The sequence below is a fragment of the Silurus meridionalis genome, chromosome 4 (assembly GCF_014805685.1).
Source record: "Silurus meridionalis isolate SWU-2019-XX chromosome 4, ASM1480568v1, whole genome shotgun sequence".
Classification (NCBI taxonomy): domain Eukaryota; kingdom Metazoa; phylum Chordata; class Actinopteri; order Siluriformes; family Siluridae; genus Silurus; species Silurus meridionalis.
In genome coordinates, this window is record NC_060887.1 from 760,763 (window position 1) to 768,245 (window position 7,483).

Sequence of the window (7,483 nt, forward strand, 5' to 3'; positions counted from 1 at the left end):
TCTCTCCTTTTTTCCTCTTTTAATAATTCTAAATTGTTTTTGTCTTCCTGTCTTGTGCCTGTAGTTAGTTAACTCGACTATCACTAGTGTTGACTATATTCATTCCCTCTCACTTTATCACATCTCTGTATCTTAACTCTATCTGCTATTATAAGCACTATGCCGGCTGTGTGTCTGCCTTTGAGCACAGGTGAGAACTCGTTCGATGCCCAGCTGCGAGAGCGGAAAGCAGCGCTGAAAACATCCCAGGCGGACGCTCACTCGTCCCAGGTAAATTCCCGGGTTGAATCTAACGCTCCCAGCACCTCAACTCCGCATGTTTCTCTGCCCAGGCCCAGCGCACCTGCGCCCGCCCGGTATCGTTCACTCCGCACCGGTGCACCACGAACCCTGGATGCTGCAGCAGCGGAAGACACCAAGCGGTAAGGCCACCAGAGTCCGAAGAACCGCTTCTCCCTCTCCGCGAGACGGAACGCCATACTGTGATTCTTGGAGATTCCATCGTCCGGCATGTCCGCGCTATCGGAGACAAAGGTAAGGTGCACACTCGCTGTTTTCCTGGTGCTCGTGTTCTCGATGTCGCTGCGCAGGTACCCGCGATCCTGAACGAGAACTTCGGAGCGGTTGTTCTCCATGCTGGAACGAACGACACCCGGCTGAGGCAAACTGAGATCTTAAAGAGGATTTCAGGATCCTGGTGGAGACGGTAAGCAGCACATCACCCACAACGAGGATCATAGTGTCAGGACCTCTTCCCACTTACCAGCGAGGGGCTGAGAAGTTTAGTAGACTCTTTGCACTAAATGAATGGTTACAGTCATGGTGTCGAGAGCACAAACTTCTCTTTATTAATAACTGGAACTGTTTCTGGGAGCGTCCGAGGTTCTTCCGCCCTGATGGCCTGCACCCCAGCAGAGTTGGAGCAGCAGTGCTATCAGATAACATCTCTAGGATACTTCACAACATCTGACTGGTAAGACATCAGGAAATTTACGACTATGAGAACATTTATACAACAAACCAAATAGTTACAAGTTCACACACAGCAGTTTATAGAAACCGTATCTATTCCTCATGTAGTAAAACCAAGAATTAAATACACAAGATCCAGAAATAATCTTATTGCAGTTAAAACTGAAAAATGCCAGATAAGCAAACACTAAAAAGTTCTAAAGTTTGTTTTTTTTTAACATTAGATCACTTGCACCCGAAGCTACAGACAGGCGCTAAAAGCTGCTAGAGCTGAACACCTGAGCAAACTCATAGAAAACAACAAAAACAATCCCAGGTTCCTTTTCAGTACAGTAGCTAAATTAACTACAAATCAGGGATCTGAAAAATGTGTTCCATCACAGTTTAGTAGTGAGGACTTTATGAATTTCTTCATAAATTCTTCATGAAATAAAAGATAACATTAGAAAAACAATTGTGGCGGTCCAACCTCTGACAGCATCTCCTGACACAATCTCACCTACAACTCCACATCTACACTGTTTTACATGTACAGGACAGGAAGAGCTGTATAATGTTATTACCAAAGCTAAATCAACAACATGTCAGTTAGATCCCATTCCTACTGATCTATTAAAGAAAGTGTTGCATTGTGAGTTTGTGGATTGTAGAGGACAGAGTAGTATGGAGACGAATGATCCCCTAATGGGAGCAGCCGTAAAAAGAAGAAGAAGAAGACATAGTTATGTGTAGTAATGTTAGTTATATTGTTATTACTGACACATTCAGGGGTGTAGACATCATTTCAAAATTTAGAGGAACAGAAGAGTCAAATGTAATAATAATAATAAAATGTGTATAATTGACAGGGTTTATTTTCTCTTACTCCTTTTAGACTGGGCCTTGAAAACGTGAACACAGGAGTTACATTGTTAATGTAAATGTCCCCAAATCAGATATTCTACACCAGATCAAATGACCCCTGACCCACACAATAATGCAGTGCTGCACACTAAGTTACCCTTCATCTGATAAAACTTAAACTCACTCATCTATGCAGAATTGTTGTAATTCAGCCACATTGGAGGGTTTTTGAGCATAAACCTTCTTTTGAAGGTCACAGCATCTCAATAGGATTCAGGTCAGGACTTTGACTAGGCCATTTCAAAGTCTTCATTTGTTTTCTTCAGCCATTCAGAGGTGGACTTGCTGGTGTGTTTTGGATCATTGTCCTGCTGCAGAACCCAAGTTCACTTCAGCTCGAGTTCAGGAACAGATTCTCCTTCAGGATTTTTTTGTTAACAGCTGAATTTATGGTTTCATTTATCACAGCAAGTCTTCCAGGTCCTGAAGCAGCAAAACAGCCCCAGACCATCACACTACCATCACCATATTTCACTGTTGGTATGATGCTCTTTTTCTGAAATGCGGTGTTACTTTTACACCAGACGTAATTGGACATTTCTTAAAAGTTAAACTTTTGTCTCATCAGTCAACAGAGTATTTTTCCAAAAGTCATGGGAATCAAGATGTTTTCTGGCAAAACTGAGATGAGCCTTTATGTTCTTTTTGCTTAGCAGCGGTTTTCGTCTTAGAACTTTGCCATGTGGACCATTTTTGCCAGGTCTCTTTCTCATGGTGGAGTCATGAACACTGACCTTAACTAAGGCAAGTGAGGCTGCAGTTCTTTGGATGTTGTTGTGGGGTCTTTTGTGACCTTGTCGATGAGTCGTCGCTGTGCTCTTGGGGTAATTTTGGTCAGCCGGCCACTCCTGGGAAGGTCCTCCACTGTTCCATGTTTTTGCCATGTGTGAATAATTTCTCTCACTGTGATTGGCTGGAGCCCCAAAGCTTTAGAAATGGCTTTATAACCTTTTCAGACTGACAGATCTCCATTACTTTTGGTTGACTATACTTTGTCAGGCAGGTCCTATTTAAGAGATTTCTTGATTGTGAACAGGTGTGGCAGTAATCAGGCCTGTGTGTGGTGAGAGAAATTGAACTCAGGTGTGATAAACCACAGTTTTAACAGGGGGCAAAGACTTTTTCACACAGGGCCATGTAGTTTTGGATTTTGTTTCCCCTCAATAATAAAAACCTTCATTTAAAATCTGCATGTCGTGTTCACTTGTGTATCTTTTACTAATATTTAAATTAGTTTGATGATCTGAAACATTAAAGTGTGACAAACATGCAAATAAATATACACAGTGGTGTGAAAAAGTGTTTGCCCCCTTCCTGATTTCATACTACTACAAAAGTATGTACTTGATATACAATGCTATTTTTTCTTTCTTTGTCTTCCAACAGCCATTTAGTTGAATCTTCTGAGGAGAAGTGGGTTCCACACACCAGCCATCAACCAGAAAAGAGGTTCAAGCAGTCTCCAAACTCAGCACCTGTTTCAGCTCTACCAGTAAGAGTGAGAGACAGAAAATCCCAGTCTTCACTGGTTGTATCCCCCAACACACCTGAAGAGAGGTGGAATTAGGATTTTACACCCCAGCCAGTCTGTAGACCATCTGTCATGGCACTTGTTGATGAGAAGATGTTGGGAACGGGCTACAAACTGTTCGTTGAACATCTGAGCATGTGGGAAAATTCAGTCCACAAACCCTCAAACCATCACCAACAAGCTTCTGAAAAAAGCTCCTCGAGGCCTCATCACTGGCTGAGAGAAGAGGATGTGCTGTTTGTAGAATGGAAGGATAAAAGGAAGGTCCAGATGTGCTCCATCATTCACAGAGGCACTGAAGGAAGCATTGTGCTACTTTTATTTTCATTACTTTCTTCTTCTACTGTTTTTCTAATGTTCAAATACCAGTCTTATGCTTATTGTGTGAATGTTATTATTCCCAGTACATTTGGTTATCAGGCTGCTTTTCCTCAAACAGACGGAGGGAGAAAAGGACTACACACAGTCTCAGAATAATGTTTATAGGAATCTCCTTTTTATTGTATTTTCTTCAAAGTTAAAATATAAACTCATTACACATGTGACTTTTAACCCGTCACTATTCTGGATTGTTTCAGGACCGAATTCATGTATTTATATATAAAAAATAATGTTTTATGACGTACACATTTTTTTCTAAGGAACTTCAGCATCTTTGGATGATGTAAAGCCCAAAGTGTGTTCTTTTAAAAGAGATGTAAATTGTGTATGTAGCACACTGTTGTCAGGAACTTTTACCATTGAAAGTCAGGAAGGTCATTTTCAGCTGTGAGGCCCAAAAGTGGGGCTGAAACCGAACAGGGTTCAAGAAACCGGGTTTATTTTCATATAAGTAACAGTATTTAGTTCAGTAAACTTAAGTTCATTTAAAGGAGAATTCAGTGCTGTTTAGTTCAGTAAAGTCTTCATTTAATCCTAAACTATTCCATTCATTAAGTTCAATTATCCTCAAATTAATATTTTACATTCAATAAAACAAATCATTCAGTTTTCATTAATGTTTATTTAGTGAATAATGCATTTAATAAACAATTGGTTTCACTCAGAATGACGTTTAATTTTTAATAAGTAGTAAAATTTTTATTAAACTCATCTGAAGCATAAAGATAAAATGCACCAGTTGGTTAAAAGAAAACATTTAAAAGTAAAACATTTATTCCAGCTCATAAATCCTATAAAACATGCAGCATTAAACATGAACTTCCAGCAGATGAACATCTCATAATACTGTCTGGAAGTGAGAAATGTACAGGTTGTTTTACTCCATACACATGAACTTACTTTGATCAGAAACACAATCATACTCCAAATCAATTAATCAATAAAGTCAATAAAAGAATCCCAAACTGCTGTGTGTCTTGTCCTCGCTATTAATGACGTCATTAGAGCTCCACTACTTCTAATTACCTGCTGTGACAGTGAGCTCTAATACACATCACACTGCCACCTACTGGTCATTTATGATTCTGCAACATTCATAGAGTCACTCCGGTCAACTTCCGGTTCTCAACTCGGATTCACTCGCTTTATACACAGTTTACAGCCGTTTTATCTTATTTATGACTGTAATATCGCTCTTCTCTCAGGAACAACAGAAAAGCTGTGAAGACATGATATTTTATCCGCTCTTTACCTCTGTAATGTGCGCATGCGCATAGTGTCAGGTTAAAGAGACCTGGTTACGCCACAGACGGAGGTTGCATCTCCTGTGACGTCACAGTAAGGCAACGTCTATAATTGGGAACGTCTCTGTTTCTCTCATTTCCGAGGTTTTTGCTTGTGAGTAAAGAGGCATAAACATGGAGCTCTTCAGAAGGTTTAGAGATTTTTCAAACCAGAAGATCAAGAAAACTAAGCAGATTGCTGAAATGAAGGAGAAGCTGGAACACATGGAGAAAGTAGAGAAAGACTTGGATGCATTTTCTTCTAATGTTAGAGAAGATAACAGAAGAGAAAGAAGAGAAAGCCATTCTGCTACAGACGGTGCAAAAGCTGGAGGCTACTTTGGCTTCTGAGCGAAAGCAGCAGGAACAGGACATAACTGAGAGAAGCCAGAGCTGGGTGAGAGAACAAAACAACTGGAGGAACGTGTTGCTCAGCTTGAGTTTATTTTGGATCAGACCATGAGCTCCAGTCTTCCTGAAAATCCATGAGGAACTGGAGAAAACTGTAGAATGTGAGAGAGAGAGCTGGAAGAGAGAACAAAAACGACTGGAGGAACATGTTGCTCAGCTTAAGCTCACTTTGGAACAGACCACCATGGAGCTCCAGGATACTCAGAATCACTGTGAGAAAATAAAAATAGTGCAGAGCAGGAGAGAGATCATTTGATCAGAGACAAAGAGTGACTGGAGGAAGGTGTTGCTCAGTTTGAGCCTACGTTGGATTTTAAAGAAAACAGGAGGATGAAAGAGAGAAAACTAAACTTGACATAGAGGAGAGGAACAACTTACAGCTTCAGACCAACAGGGGGCTCCAGGATACCCAGAATCTCTGTGAGGAAGAAAAGAAGACTTCAGAGAATAAAACAGATCATTATATGAGAGTCCGAGAGCGATGGGAGGAAATTGTTGCTCAGCTGAGACAAGAAAACATTCAAAAGAAAAGGAGAAATAGAAAAAAAAGAAGACGACAAGAGAAACAGAGAGTCTGAACATGCCTTTTCCTCTTTCTGTTTCTCTTATGGCTATTTATGATAGTTTTACACTTATAGTCAATAGTATAAAGCTGAGTGTAAAGCTATTGTATCTTGTAGATCGTCTCGTCTTTTGATCATTTTTTATTTCTGTCTTGTCAAATCTTTTTAATCTTTTTAAATCTTGATTTTAATCTTTTACTACAAAGAGTCACAATAAACACTAATAACAACCATGATTTTTGTCTTCCTTACAAACGGCGTATGACCTCCTCATGGATTCTTCCACTTAGTTTATATCCTCTTGTGGGGCAGGGGGCTGTGGCTCGGGGTCATAATGCTGAGGGGGAGGGAGGTCAGGAGGGAGAGGGAAACTGGTCCTCAGTGCCACATTGTGCAAAACACCACACACCCTGATAATCTTACACACTTTTTCCGGGTGGTATAAAAGTCTTCCACCTGAGACATCCAGAGCTCCACATCTGCATTTCTGGAGGTGAGGAGCGTCTGAGGGGTGAAGCCTCTGTCACCTGTCATATTATAGACTACATCAGGACAATGTTTACAATTTCTACATGTTGTTAAAGTCACCAAGAAGCCAGTCATCACATCCTGCAGCTGCATAGATCACATAGATCCAGGAGCACAGCTGTAGGAATCTAAATCAGCTTATTATTCAGTCATCATCATGGGCCGAGAAATCATCATGGTCCCTGGAGACTCTTTCTCTCCTTAATCTTCCATTGGTGTAATCCTCCAGCAGTGCCATCATGCAGCATTACACACGGGGGTCACCACAGCATTTATATGTTACAGTAATTACACTGATCATTAACACCTTGGCAAAATCAGCATGAATTAGTGGCATCATCACCAGTGATACAATTTGAAGATGAAAATGTGACATGTGAACCCGTTTCTTCATGCCAGTTTTGTCATGAACATCATTATAGTTAGGACTGAAAATGAGAACATAAAGAGAGTAACGACTGTGTGAGAGCGTAATGGCTGCATTTCCAGATTTATTGAAGGAAAATATGTCGTTATTTACACTGTGTTCTGCAGTTATCTAATGGTAGGGATTTGATGTTCTCCTGTATTCCATGCAGTCGGGCATCTCCTCCTCCTGCGCTCCCGTAGTGGAATGTGATGGTGAGACGCCGCTGATTACAAATTTAGAGTGAATTTTTATTTAACATTTGAGTTGGATTTTATAAGAAGGTGTTTATGAAACAACTATCACTCAGTACAAACCCAAATAACCTGCAGGATTTCATCTTCATGATCACAACACTTCAAACAAAACATCTACAGTACATACAGGATTCAGGGCCATTTTTCAATATTTATATGTTACAGTAATTTTGTATTATTTATATTAGGAGTCTTTAACGACTCTGTGCATATGTTTAAAAATGACCATGTTACTGTGTGTACAATGA

At 40.3% G+C, this 7,483-nt stretch overlaps 1 protein-coding gene across 1 annotated transcript in view; it reads right to left on the minus strand.

Annotated features, from left to right (window-relative positions):
• Positions 1-7,483, minus strand: part of LOC124384638 (eukaryotic translation initiation factor 4 gamma 3-like) — a 1,295,064-nt gene that overhangs the window by 397,839 nt on the left and 889,742 nt on the right. The window lies entirely within an intron of this gene.